This window comes from Dermacentor silvarum, chromosome 5 (genome assembly GCF_013339745.2).
Source record: "Dermacentor silvarum isolate Dsil-2018 chromosome 5, BIME_Dsil_1.4, whole genome shotgun sequence".
NCBI lineage: Eukaryota > Metazoa > Arthropoda > Arachnida > Ixodida > Ixodidae > Dermacentor > Dermacentor silvarum.
Window position 1 is genome coordinate 172,421,795 of NC_051158.1, and position 25,351 is coordinate 172,447,145.

Sequence of the window (25,351 nt, forward strand, 5' to 3'; positions counted from 1 at the left end):
CCGTGTCATTTGTGTCTACGCACCGAATATTCAAACAGACCGGCGATCCTTCTTTGAGCGTCTTGAAGAGTACGTAAACTGTGACAAGGTGGTAATACTGCTGGGCGATTTTAACTGCGTATGCACTGCTGACGACCGCGCAAAATTTTCACACGTACGCGATAGGAGTGCTGAATTGCTAAATGCAGTGGTGCACGATTACGACTTGGAAGATATCGGTAGTGTCTTCGCCAGCGGTACTCACCCGCAGTTTACGCACTTCCAGCGTGATAGCCACGCTCGGCTAGATAGATTATATGTGTCAGCCGAATTGGTGCCCTTGTGTAGTGAATATGATGTGCAACCCATTGCATATAGCGACCACTGCTTGGTAACTGCCACCTTTGGGAAAAGACAGATCAAACACACCTTTAACTGGGACCTCTGGAAGTTGAACGCGCAGTTGCTGGATGACGATGCCTTCGTTGATGCTGTTGTGAAAGAACTTGAAAGCCTGATTTCAGTCGAATTAGCAAGCTTCGCCATTAAATGGGAAGAATTTAAACAGAAAGTAAAAACAATGGCTATTGAAAGAAGCAGTGTCCTTCGGCATAACCTGAAACAGGCAGAAACGAACCTTCGCCAGCAACTGCAATTTTTTATCAGCATGGAAAGTGTCCAGCCTGGTGTGTATGTTAACGAAATAAAGGAAGTGAAAGCCGAACTCGAAAGGATAGACTCTGAGAAATACAAAGCCGCCGTTGTGCGATCAAGGTCTGAGAAGCTGTGGGCGGGAGAAGCGCCAACAAAACGAGCTCTCTCAGACGAGAAAAGGTACGCATGTCGGAAGGAAATCCGCCAGCTAGCTAAAGGCAATGACATCACGTCCGACAAAACCGACATCAAACAAGGGATCGTCGATCACTTCAAAGCCTTCTTAGGTCAGCCACGCGAACCTAAAGATGGCTACCAGACGGAATTCCTTTCACTGATGCCAAAGCTCGATGAAGAAGTTAAGGCACGGCTAGAACATCCCATTACCCTGAGTGAGATAGAGTGCGCAATAGACGAGTTGGCGCCCGGTAAAGCACCGGGGCCTGATGGCTTAGGGGCTACTTTCTATAAAACGTTTAAGTCAGCGCTGGCTCATGTCCTCCATCTAGTTATCAGCGAAGCGTATGACCGAAAAAGATTGCCCTTGTCTTTCACAACCTCGCATATCGTGCTAATCCCGAAGAGTGATGACGAAAAGAAACGTTTGTTGCCAGGCTCATATCGCCCGATAACTCTAGCCAACGTTGACTATAAGGTATTCACGAAAGTTTTAGCGAAACGACTGCAAAGTGTCATAAAAACATTGGTAGGGCCTCACCAGACTTGTGGCATTAAAGGCCGCAGTATTACAACAAATGTACACGTGGTTCGAAGTGTGCTAGAGTGTTCCGACGCGATTGGCGATTACGTCGCGATGATGCAGATAGATTTGGCGAAAGCCTTCGACCTCGTCTCGCACAAGGCTCTACTATGCATACTCGAACATACGAACGGTGGCAGTGTCATAACGGAAGGCGTAACGATGGCGTACAAAGACTGCTCAACGCGAATCATTGTTAATGGGGAGCTCACCGATAGCTTTCGTGTGCTCTCGTCGGTGCGTCAAGGATGCCCGCTTTCGCCCCTTCTGTTTGCTGCTTATCTCGAGCCACTCTGTTTGGCCATTAAGAACAACGACCGCATAGCAGGCTATCGACTACAGGCAGCACACGTTAAAATATTGGCGTATGCAGACGACATCGCGATTCTCTGCACAAATAAAGCCAGTATTAAAGAGGCAACTACTGTAGTCGAAAAATTTTGCGATTCAGCTGGAGCCCAGATAAATTGGGATAAAAGTTATGGCTTCTGGCATGGGAGTTGGGAAGACACGCCCGAGACCTTTTCTCGATTGAATTGGTCAAAGTTACCTACACAGTACCTGGGGGTGCCTCTCGGAAGTTACCGTGAGGCCGAACCGTACTGGCTCGACCAAGCTTCGAGAGCAAAGGAAAAGGCTGACGGTTGGAGAGGAAAGCAATTGTCAATGTTTTCTAGAGCCACTGTTTGCAACCTCTTTTTAGTTTCAAAGATATGGTATGTTATGAATGTGTTGTGTGCTGCGCGGGTAAGCGTACAAAAAATTCACCGCATTTTCGCTACTTTCATTTGGGCCTCTACCTGGGAGAGGACGAGTCGAACAAACTTGTTTCTCCCGGTCAAGAAAGGTGGGCTGGGTCTGGTTCACTTGTTTTTGCGACAAATTGTGTCACGCTTTGTGTTTCTGCGGGATCAAAATGATCTCTTTCTTCGAACAATAGTACAAGTACGGCTGGGCAGACTTCTTCCAGGATTCGTTGTTTCGTCGGCTCAGAACATGCCGGGAACTGTGAAAGGATACCTGCGTGAAGTGGTGATGTCATATAGGATGTTAAATGTGCGTTTCTCACAGCAGTATCTGTCCACCGTTACAAAGAAAAAATTGTACAGAGATCTTGTGGACACGATGCTCCCCGTACCTTTGTACCGCTCGCCACACCGTGGAGGCCCCGGACAGGACGTGCTAAAAAGAGTTAAGAAAATGCCAGTACGGCCATCGACTAAGTCCTTCTTCTTCCAATTACATTCAAACACACTTCCCGTTAAGACCTGGCTTCATAGCAAGGGTATTTTCATCCCCTGGAACACCAACTGCTTTTTATGTAAAAAACCAGAAACAATAGAACATGTTTTCCTAGATTGCTGGGACCCGATCTTTCACTGGGACGTTCTGCAGAGAACGCTGAAGAAGCAGTTACCCCTGGACCCGTATGGGATACGCTTTTTGCCAATAGATACCTCAGAGCAAGTACCGTACGACCTCATTATGGTCCTGGGCCTCCACGCTATGTGGAAAACTCGCATGCAATTTGAACATGCAGACTTGGTTGTAATACCTGTGCGAGAACACTTCATTGAGAGTGTTGTTTACGTGAGAGACGCTTACAAATCACTGCCTGATCCACCACAATGGATGTCTGTACTGGATGAACTGGTGTCACTGAAAAGATTTTAGTGCTGTGCTAGCCAAAGTGTGGCTGGCACGTTTTATCCTTTGTAACCTATGAGTTTGTACGTCGAAGACGGCAATAAAGAAAAAAAAAGCCGCTATAGCTCAGTGCTAGAGCACTGGTCTTGTAAACAGGGGTCGTGAGTTCCATCCTCAGCGGCATTGTTTATTCTTTTATTGTCGGACTTTGTCTACAAACAATAAAATCGCTACACGGCTGAACCTTTCTTGTGCGGCACGTTTCGTCGCCGCTATAGCTCAGCGACTCTGCTTCCGGCCACCGAGCGTGACGGACGTATGATGACGGGCTCCGTAGGAGCGGCTTCAGCGGCCCAGAGCGGCCGTGGTAACAGGAATTTTGCTGCGGACAACGAGTACCTAGTTGTTTTGCCGAGTTTGCCAACAGGGCGTTTTGTTGTGAACACCGTTTTTTTACATTGTGATATCAGGGCCCGCCCATACCGGGTGGAAGATTTCCGCGATGCGCTCGCCCCGTTATCGCTCCTGCCGGAAGTGGTGGCTCTCGGGGCCTACCGTATGAGCCATGTTTGGGCCGTGACCTTCAAGGACGACGAAGCCGTGAAGAAGATAGTCAGCGTTGGTGAGCTGCAGGTCAAAAAGGGCCGATGCCTCGTCATTGACCCCGCCAACCAGGATGTGCGCTTGAAAGTGCATTGGCTGCTGCACACCGTTCCCGACGAGGACGTGCGTCTTGCGTTCGCGCCGTTCGGAAAGGTCACGGACGTCGCCCGCGAGCGGTGGCGGGTGCATGGCGTGGCTGATAAGAACTCTACCACAAGACTGGTTACGCTCAAGTTGAAGCCGGGCGTAATGCTGGTCGATCTCCCACATCAGGTGAGCGTCTTCGGCGAGCTGGCACTCGTGGTTGTGCTGGGCAGGGCCCCTCTCTGCCTACGCTGCCGCGGAACAGGCCATATTCGGCGCGACTGCCGCATACCGCGGTGTGGTGCGTGCCGACGCTTCGGTCATGAAGAGAGTCAGTGCGAGCGGACGTAGGCTAGCGAGACCGGACCCGTGAGCAACGACGACAACGCCGCCCTTCTCATGGACGAGGCGGACATGGAAGACACATCGTCCACGGCTAAGGAAGCAGCTGGCGAGGCGGCAAAGACGGAGGCACGACTCCAGAAACAGGGGCAACACGTCGATGAGGCCGTCACCACTCAACAAGAGAAGGCAGAGGACAGTGTAGCTGTGACGAACGCTGAAGTAAAGAGCCTACCTGAACCGGGAGCGACCTCCACCACCCCTGAACCTGAGGGCATGGACACCCATACCGGGCTCGCTAACTTGCTGGCGGGGAAACGACCGCACGACCAGGCCAATAGCCTGGCTACGCTACAAGACAGCAATGGCGGAGACGAGCCACCGCCCAAAACGCCAGGTATGAGGAGACCAACCCTGAAGCTGTGGCCGAACATTACGGACGATCCACGGCAGGCTGGTAAACCGCCTCCGTAATTTTGTACTGTCTGTAGCTTAGGCGGGTTGGGGGGTTGGTGAGTGCAATGGCCGTCACCTGAGCACTATCCTTTTTAGATACGTGTCAGAAACGGGGGCTCAAGTTGCATTTGAGTGTTTCTTAGAGAGGTCGAGTTGTGTTTGCTTTTGTGGCTCTCGATGCGGTTATCGGCGCGTCATTATGAACACGCGTCCTTGGGTAACTGATGGGCACCCTTCTGCCGTTTAGTCATGGCGCACAATATTGAAGGAGCGCTACGTGTAGCCACGTTAAATGTACGAGGGCTCAGCGCAAGAAGGCGACAATGTAAGCTAAGTCGTCTACTCTTAAATAATGACTTGCATCTTGTGGGAATCCAAGAAACCAAATTAGAGAGCCAAGAGCTAACCGACAGAATGGTGTCCAATTTTCGTACTCACTTTGATGTGTGTGTTTCTCACGCTGTTGGTGGATCAGGTGGTTGCGCTATATTCATTCGAAGAAACTTTGGCATTTGTGTGCAGTCAGTGTTTTCGTGTGAAAGTGGGCGCCTTTTAGTGGCTGATTTTTGTTTTTGCGATAAGAATTTCCGTGTCATTTGTGTCTACGCACCGAATATTAAAACAGACCGGCGATCCTTCTTTGAGCGTCTTGAAGAGTACGTAAAATGTAACAAGGTGCGAATACTGCTGGGCGATTTTAACTGTGTATGCACTGCTGACGACCGCGCCAAATTTTCACACGTACGTGATAAGAGTGCTGAATTGCTAAATGCACTGGTGCACGATTACGACTTGGAAGATATCATTAGTGTCTTCGCCAGTGGTACTCACCCGCAGTTTACTCACTTCCAGCGTGATAGCCACGCTCGGCTAGATAGATTATATGTGTCAGCCGAATTGGTGCCCTTGTGTAGTGAATATGATGTGCAACCCATTGCATATAGCGATCACTGCTTGGTAACTGCCACCTTTGGGAAAGGACGGATCAAACACACCTTTAACTGGGACCTCTAGAAATTGAACGTGCAGTTGTTGGGTGACGATGGTTTCGTTGATGTGGTTGCGAACGAACTAGAAAGCCTGTGTTCAGTCCAACTAGAAAGCTTCGCCAATAAATGGGAAGAATTTAAACAGAAAGTTAAAACTATGGCTATTGAAAGAAGCAGTGTACTTCGGCATAACCTCAAACAGGCAGAAACAAACCTTCGCCACCAACTGCACATTTTCATCAGCATGGAAAGTGCCCAGCCTGGTGTGTATACTAAGGAAATAAAGGAAGTAAAAACTGAACTCGAAAGGGTAGACTCTGAGAAGTACAAAGCGGCCGTTATGCGATCAAGGTCTGAGAAGCTGTGGGCGGGAGAAGCGCCAACAAAACGAGCCCTCTCAGACGAGAAAAGGCACGCGTGTGGGAAGGAAATCCGCCAGCTAGCTAAAGGCAATGATATCACGTCCGACCAAAACGACATCAAGCAAGGGATCGCCGATCACTTCAAAGCCATCTTGAGTCAACCACGTGAACCTAAAGATGGCCACCAGATGGAATTCCTTTCATTGATGCCAAGGCTAGATGAAGAAGTTAAGACACGGCTTGAACATCCCATTACCCTGAGTGAGATAGAGTGCGCAATAGACGAGTTGGCCCCCGGTAAAGCATCTGGGCCTGATGGCTTAGGGGCCACTTTCTATAAAACGTTTAAGTCTGCGCTGGCTCATGTCCTCCAACTAGTTATTAGCGAAGCGTACGACCTAAAAAGATTGCCCTTGTCTTTCACAACATCGCATATCGTACTAATCCCGAAGAGTGATGATGAAAATAAACGCTTGTTGCCTGGCTCATATCGCCCGATAACTCTAGCCAACGTTGACTATAAGATATTCACGAAAGTTTCAGCAAAACGACTGCAAAGTGTCATCAAAACATTGGTAGGGCCGCACCAGACTTGTGGCATGAAAGGCCGCAGTATTACAACAAATGTACACGTGGCTCGAAGTGTGCTAGAGTGTTGCGATGCGATTGGCGATTACGTCGCGATGATGCAGATCGATTTGGCAAAAGCCTTCGACCTCGTCTCGCACAAGGCTCTACTATACATACTTGAACACACGAATGTTGGCAGTGTGATAACGGAAGGTGTCACGATGGCGTACAAGAACTGCTCAACGCGAATTATTGTTAATGGGGAGCTCACCGATAGCTTTCGTGTGCTCTCGTCGGTGCGTCAAGGTTGCCCGCTTTCGCCCCTTCTGTTTTCTGCTTATCTCGAGCCACTCTGTATGGCCATTAAAAACAACGAACGCATAGCAGGCTATCGACTACAGGAAGCACATGTTAAAATATTGGCGTATGCCAGCGACATCGCGATTTTCTGCACAGATAAAGCGAGCATTATAGAGGCAACTGCTGTAGTCGAAAAGTTTTGCAATTCAACTGGAGCCCAGATAAACTGGGATAAAAGTTATGGCTTCTGGCATGGGGGAGTTGGGAAGACACACCGGAGACCTTTTCTCGGTTGAATTGGTCAAAGTTACCTACACAGTACCTGGGGGTGCCTCTCGGAAGTTACCGTGAGGCCGAACCGTACTGGCTCCCCCAAGTTTCGACAGCAAATGGAAAGGCTGACGGTTGGAGAGGCAAGCAAATGTCAATGTTTTCTAGAGCCACTGTTTGCAACCTTTTCTTAGTTTCCAAGATATGGTATGTTATGGATGTGTTGTGTGCTGCGCGGGTAAGCGTACAAAAAATTCACCGCATTTTCGCCACTTTCATTTGGGCCTCTACCTGGGAGAGGGCGAGTCGAACAAATTTGTTTTTCCCGGTCAAGAAAGGTGGGCTTGGTCTGGTTCACGTGTTTTTGCGACAAATTGTGTCACGCTTTGTGTTTCTGCGGGATCAAAATGATCTTTCTTCGAACACTAATTCAAGTATGGCTGAGTACACTTCTTCTGGGATTTGTTGTTTGGTCGGCTCAGAACATGCCGGGAACCGTGACTGGGTACCTGCGTGAAGTGGTGCTGGCGCATAGGATGTTGAACGTGCGTTCTTCGCTGCAGTATCTGTCCACCGTTACAAAAAAAATTGTACAGAGATCTTGTGGACACGATGCTACCTGTACCTTTGTACCGTTCGCCACACCGTGGAGGCCCCGGACAGGACGTTCTAAAAAGAGTCAAGAAAGTGGCAGTAAGGCCATCAACTAAGTCTTTATTTTTTAAATTACATACAAACACACTTCCCGTTAAGACCTGGCTTCATAGCAAGGGTATTTTCATCCCCTGGACAACCGACTGCTTTTTATGTAAAAAACCAGAAACAATAGAACATGTTTTCCTAGATTGCTGGGACCCGATCTTTCACTGGGACGTCCTGCAGAGAACGCTGAAGAAACAGTTACCTCTGGACCCGTATGGAATACGCTTCTTGCCAGTAGATTCCTCAGAGAAAGTACCGTATGACCTCATTATGGTCCTGGGCCTCCACGCGATGTGGAAAACTCGCATGCAATTTGAACATGCAGACATCGTTGTGATACCGGTGCGAGAACACTTCATTGAGAGTGTTGTTTACGTGAGAGACGCGTACAAAGTACTGCCTGATCCACCACAATGGATGTCTGTACTCGATGAACTGGTGTCACTGAAAAGATTTTAGTACTGTGCTAGCCAAAGTGTGGTTGGCACGTTTTATCCTTTGTAACCCTTGAGTTTGTACGTCGAAGGCGGCAATAAAGAAAAAAAAGCCGCTATAGCTCAGTGGTAGAGCACTGGTCTCGTAAACCAGGGGTCGTGAGTTCAATCCTCACTGGTGGCATTGTTTCTTCTTTTATTGTCGCGCTTTCTCTACAAATACTAAAAGCGCTACATGGCTGAACCTTTTTTGTGCGGCATGTTTCGTTGCCGCTATAGCTCAGTGGTAGAGCACTGGTCTTGTAAACCAGTGGTCGTGAGTTCAATCCTCACTGGTGGCATTGTTTCTTCTTTTATTGTCGCTCTTTGTCTACAAATACTAAAAGCACTACATGGCTGAACCTTTTTTGTGCGGCACGTTTCGTCGCCGCTATTGCTCAATGGAGGATTCTACTTCCGGCTACCGTTCGGTGCGGACGCGGAATGTCTTGCTCCTCAGGGGCGGTTACAGTGGCCCAGCAGGGTCGCGGAAACAGGTTGAATGATATGACAACGCAGGAATATCAGATTATTTTGCCGCAGTTGCCTTCAGGTACGACCGTAATGACTACTGTTTTTTTGCACGCTGATGTAAACGCAAGGCCCTACCGAGTCGAGCACTTCCGAGATGCTTTAGGCCGTCTGCAGCTCATGCCGGAAGTGTTGGCCCTCGGAGCCTACCAAATGAACCACGTATGGGCGATAATTAACATTCAAGGACGGAAAAGCCAAGCAGAAGATTTTGTCAACCCCAACCTTCAGCGTTAAGGATCATCGGTGTGTTGTGATAGACCCTTGCAACCATGACATCAGGATAAAGCTGTACTGACTTCTGCATACCACCCCAGACGAAGACGTGAGAATTGCCCTGGCGCCATACGCGGCACCATTAGTGAGATATCGAGGGAGAAGTGGCGTGTGGCAGGCTGCAATGACAAAGGTTCGCACACGCGTCTAGTGTCGCTGCGCCTGAAGGCTGGCTACACCGTGGAAGACCTGCCGCATCAACTCCGCGTCGGTGAGGACCATGCGCTAGTGCACGTACCAGGCAGACCGCCGCTCTGCCTCCGGTGCCACGGCACCGGCCACATACGGCGCGAGTGCCGAGTTCCACGCTGCGGGCTCTGTCGTCGTTACGGCCACGACGAGACCCAGTGCGTGCGTAGTTACGCCAACGTAACAGGGGCTGGCAGAAATGACACCGTGAATGAGCACCTCATGGACCAGGCCAACGCGGAGTAAACCACCAGTGGGGGCGGTGTTCCATCAAGTTCTGGAAGCCAGCCATCAGCGGAACCGTCGCTTGAAAAAGCTGGAGAAACGAAAGACAGTGAGGACGGTAAGGTCAATGACCTACAAGACCCAACAGAAGACGACAAAGCCGTTGGAAACACAAGTGCTCCTGCGACCGCGATGGAGACCTATGAGGTCGAGCCTAACAAGGAAGAAGCTGACAAAGACGGAGGGAAAAGCGCCACTTCTGCGATCTCAAAGAGGCCGCGTGAAGGGTCTGAAGACATCGGCAACAGCGACGAAGCCTCTGCTGGTGAGCCACTCCCGAAGGCGGCAGTCGTCAGAAGAAGTTCGTTTAAAGTGAAACCCAACGTGCCGCCAGACAAAAGAGCGGCACCGACAGTGCCTCCGCGTTACCGGGGCTGCTGTCCGGAATACGACTAAGAGGCTGAACAACGGACGGACAAGCAGCGAGTGTCACCAATGTGTGACGCTAAGGAAGACGCTTCGACCTCGCCTCAAACATCGAGGCCACTTCTTGTAGGGCGGTGAGAGACTGTAAGTCTGAGTCCGGGAATTATGAACCAATCGCAGTGCGGTCGGCTTGGCCCATCGCTTTCAATGATTTCTAGATCAGCGTCAGCGTTTCGGATAGGTACGCTTAACGTAAGAGGGTTGACGGCAAGAAAGAGACAAGTCCAGTTAAAACGGCTGTTAACTGAAAATGTCTTGGGCATCTTAGCGCTACAAGAATAAAAAAATTGAGAGCGAGGAGCAGACTGACCGCATGATTGATAATTATAAAGCAAACTTTAATGTCTGCGCGTGCCATGCCGTTGGAAAATATGGGGGATGTGTTATGTTTTTAAAAAGGTCAATTGGTATTATTGAAGAAAGTGTTACAACTTCACAAGACGGCAGATTAGCACTTTGTGATTTTGCTTTGCATGGTAAAAAATGGCGAATTATTTGCGTATACGCACCTAATACCTGCTCCAACAGAAAATGCTTTTTTGATTAAGTAGGTACTTTCTTAGAGTGTGATAGAATTGTAATTTTACTAGGAGATTTTAACTGCGTTTGCATGCCCGAAGACACGGCTAATAATAAGCCCGTTCGTGATAAAAGTGCACTACAGCTTCGTGCTTTAACAGAAAACTGTGACCTTGTAGACGTTGGTGATGTTCTTCGTGGGAATCATGTGGAGTTTACGCATTTTCAGCTTCAAAGCCACGCTAGATTAGACCGTGCGTATATTTCCGCTAGTATTTTATCATTGTGTAGCAACTACATAGTTAAACACGTTAGCTTCAGTGACCATAGTCTTGTATTGTTCTAAATAGGAAATAAAAGAAAAACAACTGCATTTAACTGGGATCTATGGAAATTAAATGAAAACCTTTTGAAAGACGAAACGTTTGTTAAACTGGTGGGTCATAAGTGTAAAGAGGCTTTGCTTATTGATACATGTTTTAGCGCGGTTTGGGAGAATTTTAAAAGTGAAGTTAAAATGGTGTGCAATTGAGAGGTCAAGCGTCATACGGTATAAAGACAAAAAGAAAACGAGCTACAAGCCACACTTGATTATCTTCTAAATGCAGATAGCACGATACCCGGATTGTTTAGAAAAGAAATTAAAGAAGTGAAAAGACAGATGGAATGCATTGTGGAGAAAAGATATAAAGGCGCCGTGGTAAGGGCACGTGCGGAAAGGTTCTTGGTGGGAGAAGCACCCACCAAACGCGCGCTCGCTGAAGAAAAGAGGTATGCCACAAGAAACGTGATTAAAGAAATAAGATATCAGGACATGGTTTCGTCAGACCAGAAGGCTATCGAAATGCCTTTTCTTGAACGGTACCGAAGATTGTTGGGCAACGAAGTTGAAATGCAAGATCCATTTGTAAAAGAGTTTCTGGCGCTTATGCCTAAACTATACGAGGACGTTAAAAACGATCTTGAAAGACCTATCACAATAAAGGAAGTTCAGCAAGCGATTGATGACCTTAGTAACGGCAAGACACCTGGACCAGACGGCATCGGGGCAGCCTTTTATAAGTTTTTCAAGGCAGAAATGTCAGAAATGCTTCATCGTACCATAACAGAGGCCTACGACGTTAAACAAGTGCCCATATCTTTCAGGAAAAGCCATATTATACTTCTACCGAAAACCGAAGACCCTGAGAGATTGCAGTCGGTGGAAAATTACAGGCCCATAAGTCTGACAAATGTCGACTATAAAGTGTATATGAAGGTCATTGCAACAAGACTTCAAACAGTAATTACCGGTATTGTTGGTGCACACCAAATGTGCGGAATAAGAGGAAGAAGTATCTTTAACAATATTCATACTGCAAGAACAGTTTTAGACTGCTGTGAAGCGTCAGGTGGCCGTATAGCCATGATTCAATTAGATTTGGAAAAAGCATTGGGCAGGGTGTGTCATAGCATACTTTTTGCACTGCTGGATTATGTCAATGTAGGCGCGGTAATAAGTGATGGTGTGAAAATGGCATATGATAATTGTCAGACTAAGCTTGTAATTAACAAAAAACTCAGCGAAGACATAACCGTGCGTTCTAGTGTCCGTCAAGGATGCCCCGCCTCAGCCTTATTGTTTGCTATTTATTTAGAACCATTTTGTTTAAGAGTGCTGAACAATAAAAAATAACCGGATATCAGTTTTTATCGCATGAAATAAAGGTTTTGGCATATGCAGATGACATCGGGATTTTTTGTGAAAATAAAGAGAGCATAAAAGAGGCGGTCAGTGACGCAAGAGCCTTCTGTAGACTCACTGGAAGCGCCATTAGTTGGCAAAAGTGTCTAGGATTTTGGCACGGGGCTTGGGAATCCCGACCAGACCAAATTGAAGGGATCAACTTTAGCACTTCTCCGTCCAAGTACCTGGGCATCCCATTAGGGTGCTATAACGAAAATGCCGAACAGTGGACTGACCAAATGGAACACATTAAGACACAAACAACAAAATGGGGTGGATGCGACCTGTCGATATTTGCACGCGCAACGGTTTGCAATGCGTTTCTACTGGCCAAAATTCTTTATATGCTACAAGTGCTATGCATGTCGAGAATGTGCGTGCAAAAGATTCACCGAGTTTTTGCTATCTTTATCTGGAGATCCACTTGGGAGCGGACCGGCAGGATAGATCTGTTTCACTCTCTTAAGATGTGCGGGCTTGGCCATTCGCACTTGTTCCTTAAGCAGATTGTTTCACGATATTTTTTCTTGCGTGATCAAAGTGATGGTTTTATACGTACGGTCATGCAAGTGCGCCTGCGGGATGCGCTGCCGGAGTACATTGCATCGTCCTTTCACGCACCGCATGTAGCGCCGAAAAGATTCTTGAAAGAAGTTGTTCATGCTGTTCGCTTTCTCAAAGTGCATTTTTCGCTTGATTATTTGTCATTAGTAACCAAAAAACAACTGTATAAGGATTCAGTTGACGTGTTATGCCCTGTACCTTTGTATCGGGCAAAGTATGCATTAGGACCCGAACGGGATGTACTGAAACGTGTAAAAAAATGCCTATCAGAGCATCAACTAAAACATTTTTCTTTCTGCTGCACAGTGGCACGCTCCCTGTTAAACCATGGTTAAAAGAAAAAGGTATTTATCTACCTTGGGGTGTAAATTGTATGATATGTAATAAGCCAGAAACGATTGAACGCATTTTCTTAGATTGCTCGGATTCAATTTTCTTGTGGGACGTCTTACAGAGGACTTTTAAAAAGGATTTCCCGCTCACAACATTCGGAATTCGGTTCTTGCCTTTTGAACAAACAGGAGGCGTGCCATGTGATATGATGATGCTGGTTACCATGCATAGTGTCTGGAAAACAAGAATGGATATTAGACACGAACATGTTGATCCCAAGCCAGCGAAGATATATTTTGCTGAAACTATTACATATGTTAGAGATGTGTTCAAGGCTCTTAACGAGCCACCTAAATGGTTGCATATAATTGAAAAATTATTGGAGATTAAACCTTACTAACCAAGCTGCACGGGACATGCTGTCAGTCCCGTTTTTAGTACGTGTAGAGATTTGTCTAGTTATGTTGAATTCAGAGATATGAATTCTTGTGTGACGTGTACTTGACGAAATCCGGAAATAAAGAAAAAAAAAGGCCGCTATAGCTCAGTGGTAGAGCACTGGTCTTGTAAACCAGTCGTCGTGAGTTCAATCCTCACAGGTGGCATTGTTTCTTCTTTTATTGTCGCGCTTTCTCTACAAATACTAAAAGCGCTACATGGCTGAACCTTTTTTGTGCGGCACGTTTCGTCGCCGCTATAGCTCAGTGGTAGAGCACTGGTCTTGTAAACCAGTGGTCGTGAGTTCAATCCTCAGTGGTGGCATTGTTTCTTCTTTTATTGTCGCGCTTTCTCTACAAATACTAAAAGCGCTACATCGCTGAATCTTTTTTGTGCGGCACGTTTCGTCGCCGCTATAGCTCGAGATTCCACTTCCGGCCACCGTAGTGAACGGACGTGGGTGACATGTGCTCCGTTAACAACGGGGCGGCTTCAGCGGCCCAACAGGGCCGCGGTACCAGGACAACTGTCAAGGATTCCACGGAATATCAAGTACTTTGCCACAATTACCTACTGGGCGAGTTGTTTCCAATACTTTGTTTTTACATGCCGATGTGAGTGCAAGGCCGTATCGTGTGGAACACTTCAGGGACATGCTGGAAAACTTGAAGGTGCTCTCTGACGTAGTTGCGTTAGGGGCTTATAAAATGAGTCACGTGTGGGCCGTGACTTTCAAGAATGCTGATGCGGTGAAAGAAATGCTACGAGAAAAAGAAGTCAAGGTGAAGGGGCGTCGCTGTCTGATTATCGACCCTGGAAATCAAGCCATACGCCTGAAGGTTCACTGGCTGCTCCACAACCTGCTAGATGAGGATGTGTGCGAGGCCTTGGAACCTTACGGCGTTGTTAAGGAGATTACGCGGGAGCGGTGGCGCGTTCATGGTCTGCAAGACAAGAGTTCTTCAACACGGCTTGTCACCTTGGTACTGCGGAAAGGCCTAACCGTGGACGACGTGCCACATTTGCTGCGTGTCGCAGGCGAGGAGGCATTGGTTGTCGCGCCAGGCCGAGCTGCGCTCTGCCTTCGGTGCCGGAACACAGGGCATATACGGCGTGAATGTCGCGTTCCACGCTGCGCGCTCTGCCGGCGTTATGGACACGATGAGTCACAATGCGTTAGAACGTACGCGAGTGTGACGGGCCCTGCAGAGAAGGAAGAAGTGGCGGAACTCCTTATGGACGAAGCCGAAGTCGAGGAAGTATGCCCTGGTGACGCGCAGAATGTGAAAGTACAGGAGACGCCCCCTGAACTGACGCCCCCTGAGCAACTTGACTCGCGAGCGGGCGATAGGCAAGAGAAAGTGAAGGAAGGCAGCGACTCGCAAAAGGCACAGAGCTCCGGGGATCAAGACAGCGAAGGGCCACAGTATGAAGAAATGGACGTAGCTTCCACCAGTGGAAGTGTGACGAAGAGGAGTCGTGACCAAGCGACTGGTGAACAAGACCACACAGGAGACCCTACAAGCGAGGAACCACCGCCAAAGGCTGTGGTTACAAGGCGGCCAACTTTCCGACCAAAGCCGAACATTCCGCCGGATAGAAAACCGGCGGTCACGAGACTCGTGTAGGACGCCAGCCCATGCCTTTCATGGCGAATGGGCGATGAACCACGCACAATGGATACGAAGACGAGGAGGCGGATGTACTGCGTATCTGAGGTACGCATCCAAACCACAATTGAAAAGTGCAGTGTTGTATGTTTGCCTTATTGTACGCGTGATTCGATTAGCCTAGGTTTAGCGCGCGAGGGGTGTGTGGAACCGTGCGATTAGTTTGCTCCAAATTATTATGGTAGGGGATTTGGTTAGAGGACTGCGTGTTGCAACCGTTAACGTTCGAGGTCTTGCCGCAAGACGAAAGCAGTACCAAGTTAATCGCCTATGTGCTGAGAATCAATTGGATCTTGTAGCAATACAGGAAACAAAGGTTGAAAGCGAAGAACAAACTGATCGCATGGTGGCACCTTTTAGAACATACTACAACGCATGCGTATGCCATTCCGTGGGTACGTCCGGTGGCTGTCTTCTTTTGGTGCGGAAAAGTTTGGATATTACAGAGCAATTTCTCAAGGTTAATGAAACTGGACGGCTTATCGTGTATGATTTTTCTTTTAGCGGTTATCAATGGAGACTGATTTGTGTGTATGTGCCGAACGATATGCAGGAGAGAAGTGCCTTTTTTGCAGAGCTTGAACAGTATCTCAAGTGTGAAAGATATGTTATATTGTTGGGAGATTTCAACTGCGTATGCTATACCGATGATCGCGCTAAGCGAACCTTCGTGCGCGATAAAAGTGCTCTTTTGCTAAATACCCTGGTCCAGGAATATGACATGGAAGATGTTGGCCGCTTATTAATGAGCGCCACACAACCAAAATACACGCATTTTCAACGTGACAGTCATGCGAGGTTGGATAGAGTGTATGTATCGCTTGCTATAGTACCAATATGCAGCAACTATGGTGTGAAGCCAGTCTCCTTCAGTGATCACAGTATGGTACACTTTGAAATTGGGTCCCGACCGAAAGAACGTAAATTCAACTGGTACCTATGGAAATTTAATAGGAAGCTTCTTGAAGATGAGCGCTTCGTTTAAAAAAGTACAAGAGGAAATTGAAAAAATGCTAGCTAAGGAGCCAGCGCACTATGCGGAAGCGTGGGAGGACCTAAAGATCAAGGTTAAAATGATAGCGATAGAAAGGGGTAGCGTGAAGAGCCACAATGAAAAAATGAAAGAAAAAGAGCTACAACGACAACTTGAACTGCTGCTTGAAATGGAGAGTGCCGAACCAGGAATGTTTACAGGACATATCAGTAAAGTGAAGAAAGAACTAGAAGCTATTGACGATGAAAAATATCGGGCTGCTACAGTCCGGGCAAGAGCCGAAAGATTTTGGGTCGATGAGCGGCCAAATAAACGCGCGCTGGCAGACGAAAAGCGATACGCCCTTAAAAAGGAAATCAAACAAATAGTGTACGATGATCAGATAACTTCAGAGTGTGAAATGATCAAACGTGCTTTTGAAGAACATTACCGCAAAATATTTGGTTACAAGAGATCGGTTGACTTGGGCATTCAAACAAACTTTTTGAAGGCCATGCCACGACTGGATAAAGAGGAAACAGAAAGATTAGAAGAGACGATCAGCAAGCGAGAAATTGAACACGCGATAGAACATATGGCTGTAGGAAAAGCGCCGGGGCCGGATGGCCTGGGTGCCGAATTCTATAAGGCTTTTGCGCCTGCGTTATCACAGATATTGTATCATGTCTTCGCGGAGGCGTACGACAAAAAACAACTACCGCCGTCTTTTCGAAGTGCCCACATGGTTTTAATTCCGAAAACAGATGACCGTGAGGAGCTACTGTCAGTAAGTTCATATAGGCCAATAAGTCTAACCAACTGTGATTACAAAGTGTTAATGAAGATTCTTGGGAACAGGTTACAAACTGTGATAAAAGACTTGGTGGGACCACATCAAACATGTGGTATAAAAGGACGTACTATCTGTACGAACACTCATGTAGCTCGCAGTGTCTTTGAATGTGTTGACGCTTTTGCTGGCCGAGTTGCCATGTTACAGCTCGACTTAGCAAAGGCCTTCGATAGAGTGTCGCACGAAGTACTTTTTTTGATACTTAACCATGTAAACGTAGGTGATGTTATTATGCAGGGAGTTAAAATGGCATATCAGGACTGTACTACACAGGTTATAATTAACAAAAGCCTTAGTCAAAGAATACCTGTCAAATCAAGTGTTCGGCAAGGGTGTCCACTAAGCCCTTTACTTTTTGCATTATACCTTGAGCCTTTCTGTTTGGCTGTAATCAGTAACGAAAATATTAGAGGGTTTAGACTACAGATGACTGAAGTGAAGGTGCTGGCCTACGCGGACGATATCGCTGTTTTTTGTGATGACCAAAAAAGCGTCCAGGAAGTTGTTCGAGTCACAAAGGCATACTGCAAGCAATCAGGATCGGAGATCAACTGGGATAAAAGCGTTGGTATATGGCACGGCAACTGGGACGTAACGCCAGAACACTTCGCTTCGACACGGTGGACGACTACACCTGTGAAGTACCTGGGAGTGCCGCTACAGCACTACAGAGATACTAAAGATTATTGGCTTGAAGAAACTGACAAGATGAAGGAAAAAACAAGCAGCTGGACTGGCCGAGGCCTGTCAATGTTCGGACGTGCCAGTGCATGTAATTTGTTTTTAGTTGCCAGAGTATGGTATGTTTTGCAAATTATGTACATGACTAGGATGTGTGTGCAAAAGATTCATAGGGTTTTCGCTGTGTTTATATGGGGTTCAACTTTTGAACGCGTCAGTCGCACCAATTTATTTCGGTCAGTCCGCAGTGGCGGACTGGGGCTTGCTCACCTGTATATCAGGCAGCTTGTGTCGCGTTTCTTTTTTTTACGAGAGCAAAGTGACGAGTTCTTACGCACGGTGATACAGGTTCGACTGGCAAGTGCCCTACCAGAATTCGTCATAACGTGCAGTGAATACAGTGGGCAAGGTGTGACTGGGTATATGCGTGAGGTGATTATGTCGTTTCGGTTATTACGTGCACGGTTTTCTTTGGAATATTTGTCTAACATTACAAAGAGGAAGCTGTACAAAGACTTAATCGATGTAATGTTGCCTACACCAATATACAGAGCTGTTAACTGTGGAGGTCCAGGAAATGACGTTTTGAAGCGTGTGAGAAGGATGCCCGTTAATTCCACAGTAAAATCTTTCTTCTTTAAGCTACATACCAATTGTTTGCCAGTTAAAACGTGGTTACACGAAAAAGGTATTTACGTGCCATGGAGTGTTGACTGCTCACTCTGTAAAAAACCGGAGACTATCGATCACGCATTCATAGATTGTTGGGACGCTGTCTTCCATTGGGACATTTTACAGAGAACACTTAAAAAAGAACTTCCAATTACACCAATTGGTATACGGTTTCTGCCCACAGATAATACTGATGGAACACCTTGCGATATGTTCATGCTCCTGAGCCTCCACAGCTTATGGAAAACAAGGATGGCAGTACGCCATGCCGATGTGAAAGTTTGTTCGGTGCGGGAAAATTTTATTGCAAGCATTGCAAATCTAAGAGCACAGTATCGTGCGCAAGCCGACCCTCCTGAGTGGGTGGCTATTCTAGATGAACTCGTAAACTTTAAGCATTTTTAATATGACCATGTATTTTTAGTGTGAGTGATTTGTTTGTATATATATGTATATGTGTGTTCATTTGGTGTCAAAGCAGGCAATAAAGAAAAAAAAAGCCTGGTTAGCTCAGATGGTAGAGCGGCTGCCCCGGAAAGGCGGTGGTCCCGGGTTCGAGTCCCGGACCAGGCCGAATTTTTCTTCAACTGCGAGGCTTTCTTTCGAGGAACCCGGTTGGGTTTCCATTGTAGCAAATTGCTACATTTGGGTGGATGTCTCAGTTTCCCTTTAATTACTTATCTACACCTAGCGGATTTCCGCTGAACTATTACATCATACACTTGCCTTTGCTTCGAGTTGTCGACAAATTCGACTTCGCCCTGCCATCTGCTAGCCGCCTGGTTAGCTCAGATGGTAGAGCGGCTGCCCCGGAAAGGCGGTGGTCCCGGGTTCGAGTCCCGGACCAGGACGAATTTTTCTTCAACTGCGAGGCTTTCTTTCGAGGAACCCGGTTGGGTTTCCATTGTAGCAAATTGCTACATTTGGGTGGATGTCTCAGTTTTCCTTTAATTACTTATCTACACCTAGCGGATTTCCGCTGAACTATTACATCATACACTTGCCTTTGCTTCGAGTTGTCGACAAATTCGACTTCGCCCTGCCATCTGCTAGCCGCCTGGTTAGCTCAGATGGTAGAGCGGCTGCCCCGGAAAGGCGGTGGTCCCGGGTTCGAGTCCCGGACCAGGACGAATTTTTCTTCAACTGCGAGGCTTTCTTTCGAGGAACCCGGTTGGGTTTCCATTGTAGCAAATTGCTACATTTGGGTGGATGTCTCAGTTTCCCTTTAATTACTTATCTACACCTAGCGGATTTCCGCTGAACTATTACATCATACACTTGCCTTTGCTTCGAGTTGTCGACAAATTCGACTTCGCCCTGCCATCTGCTAGCCGCCTGGTTAGCTCAGATGGTAGAGCGGCTGCCCCGGAAAGGCGGTGGTCCCGGGTTCGAGTCCCGGACCAGGACGAATTTTTCTTCAACTGCGAGGCTTTCTTTCGAGGAACCCGGTTGGGTTTCCATTGTAGCAAATTGCTACATTTGGGTGGATGTCTCAGTTTCCCTTTAATTACTTATCTACACCTAGCGGATTTCCGCTGAACTATTACATCATACACTTGCCTTTGCTTCGAGTTGTCGACAAATTCGACTTCGCCCTGCCATCTGCTAGCCGCCTGGTTAGCTCAGATGGTAGAGCGGCTGCCCCGGAAAGGCGGTGGTCCCGGGTTCGAGTCCCGGACCAGGACGAATTTTTCTTCAACTGCGAGGCTTTCTTTCGAGGAACCCGGTTGGGTTTCCATTGTAGCAAATTGCTACATTTGGGTGGATGTCTCAGTTTCCCTTTAATTACTTATCTACACCTAGCGGATTTCCGCTGAACTATTACATCATACACTTGCCTTTGCTTCGAGTTGTCGACAAATTCGACTTCGCCCTGCCATCTGCTAGCCGCCTGGTTAGCTCAGATGGTAGAGCGGCTGCCCCGGAAAGGCGGTGGTCCCGGGTTCGAGTCCCGGACCAGGACGAATTTTTCTTCAACTGCGAGGCTTTCTTTCGAGGAACCCGGTTGGGTTTCCATTGTAGCAAATTGCTACATTTGGGTGGATGTCTCAGTTTCCCTTTAATTACTTATCTACACCTAGCGGATTTCCGCTGAACTATTACATCATACACTTGCCTTTGCTTCGAGTTGTCGACAAATTCGACTTCGCCCTGCCATCTGCTAGCCGCCTGGTTAGCTCAGATGGTAGAGCGGCTGCCCCGGAAAGGCGGTGGTCCCGGGTTCGAGTCCCGGACCAGGACGAATTTTTCTTCAACTGCGAGGCTTTCTTTCGAGGAACCCGGTTGGGTTTCCATTGTAGCAAATTGCTACATTTGGGTGGATGTCTCAGTTTCCTTTAATTACTTATCTACACCTAGCGGATTTCCGCTGAACTAATACGTCATACACTTGCCTTTGCTTCGAGTTGTCGACAAATTCGACTTCGCCCTGCCATCTGCTAGCCGCTTGGTTAGCTCAGAGGGATTCTACTTCCGGCTACCGTTCGGTACGGACGTTGAATGTCGCGCTCCGTAGGGGCGGTGTTTGCGGCTATGCCAAGCCGCGGAAACAGGATGACTGCTACCGCTGAACCGGATTACCACGTTGTTTTGCCGCCTCTGCCAACAGGTTCGTGTGTTTTAAACACCGTTTTTCTTCACGGTGACGTGAAAGCGAGGCCATTTCGTGTCGAAGATTTTCGTGACACGTTGGCTCATCTGGAATTGCTCCCTGAGGTGGTCGCCTTGGGGGCGTTTCAGATGAACCACGTCTGGGCTGTGACGTTCGAGAGTGCAGAGGCGACGAAGAAGATGCTGAAGCACGCGGAAGTTCAAGTCAAGGAACGACGCTGTTTGGTTGTGGATCCGCATAACCGGGAGGTGCGGCTAAAGCTGCACTGGTTACTGCACAATGTGCATGACGATGACGTACATGCGGCGTTTGTTCCGTACGGAAAAGTATCTGACATCCAAAAAGAACGCTGGCGTGTACAAGGTGTCACGGACAAGGGATCGTCTATGCGTACGGTGTCCCTGAAGCTGAAGCCTGGCTTGACAATTGATGATCTTCCGCATCAGATACGAATAGCAGGCATAATGGCGCTAGTGGTCGTGGCAGGTCGTGCTCCCCTATGTCTTCGGTGCAACCGTACGGGGCACATCAGACGTGAGTGCCGCGTGCCGCGTTGTTCTGTGTGTCGAAGATTCGGCCACGAAGACAGTCAGTGCGTACGCACGTACGCAAGCATCGCAGGGCCACCAAAAAATGAGGAAATCGTCAACGAGCTCCTTATGGACGAAGTTGACGCGGAGGAAATTGCAGTGCGTCTGGACCAACCTTGTCGCCGCCTTCGAAGAAAGACTTGGCGGTAACGACGGAGAAACACGATCTTACGCAGGTCGCGAGTGAAGCCATATTGACATCAGGCGCGCCTACACCTGCTAAAGAGGCTGAAACAAACAACGACGCAAGTGCAGGCAAGCAACCGTCCGCAACAACTTCACAGGATGATGCATGCCTCATGGACACCACGGAAACGAGCAAAGCGGCAGCAGCGGCCAAGAGAACGCACGAAGAAAGTGCCGGAGGGGAGCAAAAGTTGAGCACTTCCAGTGCGAAGCGAACCACCTGTGAAGACAGCAACTGGCCGGAGGCCTACCTTTCGACCGGCGCCAAACCTACCGCCGGACAGAAAGGTGTCGGGGACACCTCCGACTTAATACGTCGTGCTTGCGTGTGTTTGTGCCCGTTTCAGTGGGGGGTGAGGGGAGGCAATGCTGCTACTTTGGAGCTACGGATGGAATGCCAGTCAAACGTGCAAGCTGACTGCAGACACGTGAAGGCAATGTGAGTGACCTTTCGTAGCCGACAATAGCAGTGCATAGATTGTGATCTCTTTCATGTAGAAATGGAGCTACGCCTCGAAACACCCTTACGCGTCGGCACGATTAACGTGCGGGGTCTTACGGCAAGGAGGAAACAATGTCAGCTTAACCGCCTGTTCATCGAAAAGAATCTCGACATTATTGCGGTTCAGGAAACAAAGATTGAAACTGAGGAAGGGACGGACCGCCTAGTGCAACCTTTCATGACTAGATATTATGTGTGTGTTTCCCATTCTGTTGGAAGAGCGGGGGGCTGTGCGCTCTTTCTCCGGAATAATATTGGTATATGTGTTGAAAATGTATTTAGTGATGATAGCGGGCGCATTATAGTGTGTGATTTTTTGTTATGTACTCTGAAGTGGCGTGTTATCTGCATTTACGCGCCAAATAGAACAGCCGAGCGAAGGGCGTTTTTTGAATGCGTGGAATGTCACTTGAAGTGTGAGAGAACCATAGTCATCATGGGAGACTTCAACTGTGTCTGCAAAGTGGAAGACAGAGCCCGTAAGCAGCCTGGTCTCGATGTAAGTGCGCTACGTATAGCAGCACTGGTGGAAGAACATAATTTAGAGGATGTAATCGCCGTTTTGGCCAACAATGATTCACCTCAGTTCACTCATTTTCAAGGGGACAGCCACGCAAGACTGGATCGTGTCTATGTTTCTGCGGAAGCGATACCATTGTGCAGTGATTATGAAATCAGCCATGTTTATTTTAGCGACCACAGTTTGGTTCTTTTTCACTTGGTCCAAAAAAGCCGTCAAGTTTCAACTGGGGACTATGGAAATTCAATGAAAAACTGCTGCAGGACGAAACCTTTGTAAAAAAAATTCAAGACAGCCTCAAAGAGCTGTTATCGGGTGGTCAAAAAGATTATACAGAAAAGTGGGAGTGTTTTAAGCAAGACACGAAGTTAACAGCGATAGAAAGATCCAGTGTTTTACACCACCAGGAAAAAAGAAAAGAAATGGAATTACAAAGTGAGCTCAACTTTTATTTAAGCATGGAGAGCAACCATCCGGGATGTTTCGCAAAAGAAATAAAGCAAACGAAAGCACAGTTGGAACTTGTCGATAAGGAAAAATATCGTGGTGCAATTATACGCGCACGCGCAGAACGTTTATGGTGTGGGGAACAACCTACAAAGCGCTCGCTTTCTGATGAAAAGAGTTATGCCGCGAGAAAAGAGATAAATGCGATAACATACCAAAATGTAGTAGTACGGGACAAAGAAACCGTCCAACGCGCCTTTGTAGAATATTACGACGAACTTTTAGGACAGGAACCGCAATGTGAACAAGGTTTCGATCGCGAATTCTTACACCTTTTGCCCGGACTGGAAGAGGAAGACCGAAAAAGATTAGAAATGCCAATTAGCATCAAAGAAATAGAGGAAGCTATAGATGACTTGAGCCCTGGCAAAACGCCAGGACCCGACGGATTGAGTGGGGCATTCTATAAATTTTTCAAAACAGAAATAGCTACAACCCTTTATCACGTAATCACAGAAGCTTATGAAAACCAGTTACTGCCGCCATCGTTTCGCGAGAGCCACATTGTACTGATACCAAAATCCACCGATTCCACATCTCTCCTATCTGTACGAGCCTATCGTCCAATCAGCCTAACGAATACAGACTATAAAGTATACACAAAACTTTTGGGTAGAAGGCTACAAAGCATAATAACACGGTTGATAGGGCCACATCAAACATGTGGCATCAAGGGCAGGTCAATTACCACTAACATACACGTAGCAAGAACAGTTCTTGAGCATTGTGATGACTTTTCTGGTAGGGTGGCCATGCTACAATTGGACTTGGAAAAAGCATTCGATAGGGTGACGCACGCTATTCTTTTCGATGTTTTGGAGCATGTGAACGTGGGATCAATCTTAACAGAAGGGATTAGAATGTGCTATGCAGACATCTCCACAAAAGTGATAGTTAACAGAACACTCAGCACCAGCATTCAAGTCAGATCTTCCGTGAGACAGGGATGTGGTTTATCGCCTTTACTGTTTGCCCTATATCTCGAGCCATTGTGTCTAAAGATATTAGATGATAGCAACATCAGAGGTTTTAGGGTGGGTTACAGTGAAGTAAAACTGCTGGCATACGCGGATGACGTCGCTGTTTTTTGCGACGACGCGCAAAGTGTAAGCAATGCTGTGAATGTTGTGACAAAATATTGTAAAATGACAGGAAGCGTAATTAATTGGGGCAAGTCGACTGGGATATGGTATGGACAGTGGGAGGACACACCTCCATTTTTTGCAAAAATACAGTGGACAAATTTGCCGACCAAGTACTTAGGGGTACCTCTACAACACCACCAGGACACGAAAGATTATTGGCAAGGAGAGGTGGAAGAAATGAAGGCAAAAACGGCGAAGTTCGGTGGACGAGATCTGTCAATGTTCACCCGAGCAACGGTGTGTAATGTATTCTTAGTGGCCAAAATTTGGTATGTGATGCAAGCACTATGCGCATCAAGAGTTAGCATACAAAGAATACACAGGCAGTTTGCCATCTTTATTTGGGGGTCCGTCTGGGAGCGCACCAGCCGCACTAATTTGTTTAGGACGGTGAAAAGTGGAGGCCTAGGGTTAGCTCATCTTTTTTTAAGACAAGTCGTGTCCAGATTTTTGTTTCTACGTGATCAAAAAGATCCGTTTTTGTGCGCAGTCCTTCAAACACGTTTGCGTAATGCGCTGCCTCAATTTGTTGTGTCCTCAAATTATACAATAGGACCTAGGATCAGAGGCTTCCTGCGAGAAGTCGTGTTGTCTTTTGAATTCTTATACGTGCGCTTTTCAATGGATTACCTTGCATCTGTTAAGCGCAAAAGACTTTACAAAGATTTACTTGATGTATCATTGCCAGTGCCTGTTTATCGTTCAATGTACCATGTTGAATCCAGTGGAAGGAATGTGCTGAAAAGAGTCAAGCGGATGCCGATACGGTCATCCGTAAAAACGTTTTTCTTTCAATTACACACTGGAACGCTTCCAGTGAAGCCATGGCTGAGGGAAAGGGGAATCGTTGTACCGTGGTCCGTGAACTGCCTGAGATGCAGGCAACGGGAAACTATTGAGCATATGTTTCTTGATTGTTCAGATGCGGTGTTCCTATGGGACATCCTGCAACGAACGTTGAAA

General features: G+C 47.4%; 5 non-coding genes across 5 annotated transcripts; all 5 read left to right on the plus strand.

Moving 5' to 3' along the window:
- Positions 1-8,264: 8,264 nt before the first annotated feature.
- On the plus strand, positions 8,265-8,336 carry Trnat-cgu (transfer RNA threonine (anticodon CGU)). Its single transcript has one exon. It is a non-coding gene; the product is annotated as a tRNA-Thr (tRNA).
- Positions 8,337-8,421: 85 nt separating this feature from the next.
- Trnat-ugu (transfer RNA threonine (anticodon UGU)) lies at positions 8,422-8,493 on the plus strand. The gene has a single exon. It is a non-coding gene; the product is annotated as a tRNA-Thr (tRNA).
- A 5,080-nt stretch (positions 8,494-13,573) lies between these two features.
- Positions 13,574-13,645, plus strand: Trnat-ugu (transfer RNA threonine (anticodon UGU)). The gene has a single exon. It is a non-coding gene; the product is annotated as a tRNA-Thr (tRNA).
- Positions 13,646-13,730: 85 nt separating this feature from the next.
- On the plus strand, positions 13,731-13,802 carry Trnat-ugu (transfer RNA threonine (anticodon UGU)). Its single transcript has one exon. It is a non-coding gene; the product is annotated as a tRNA-Thr (tRNA).
- A 5,024-nt stretch (positions 13,803-18,826) lies between these two features.
- On the plus strand, positions 18,827-18,900 carry Trnas-gga (transfer RNA serine (anticodon GGA)). The gene has a single exon. It is a non-coding gene; the product is annotated as a tRNA-Ser (tRNA).
- Positions 18,901-25,351: the final 6,451 nt, after the last annotated feature.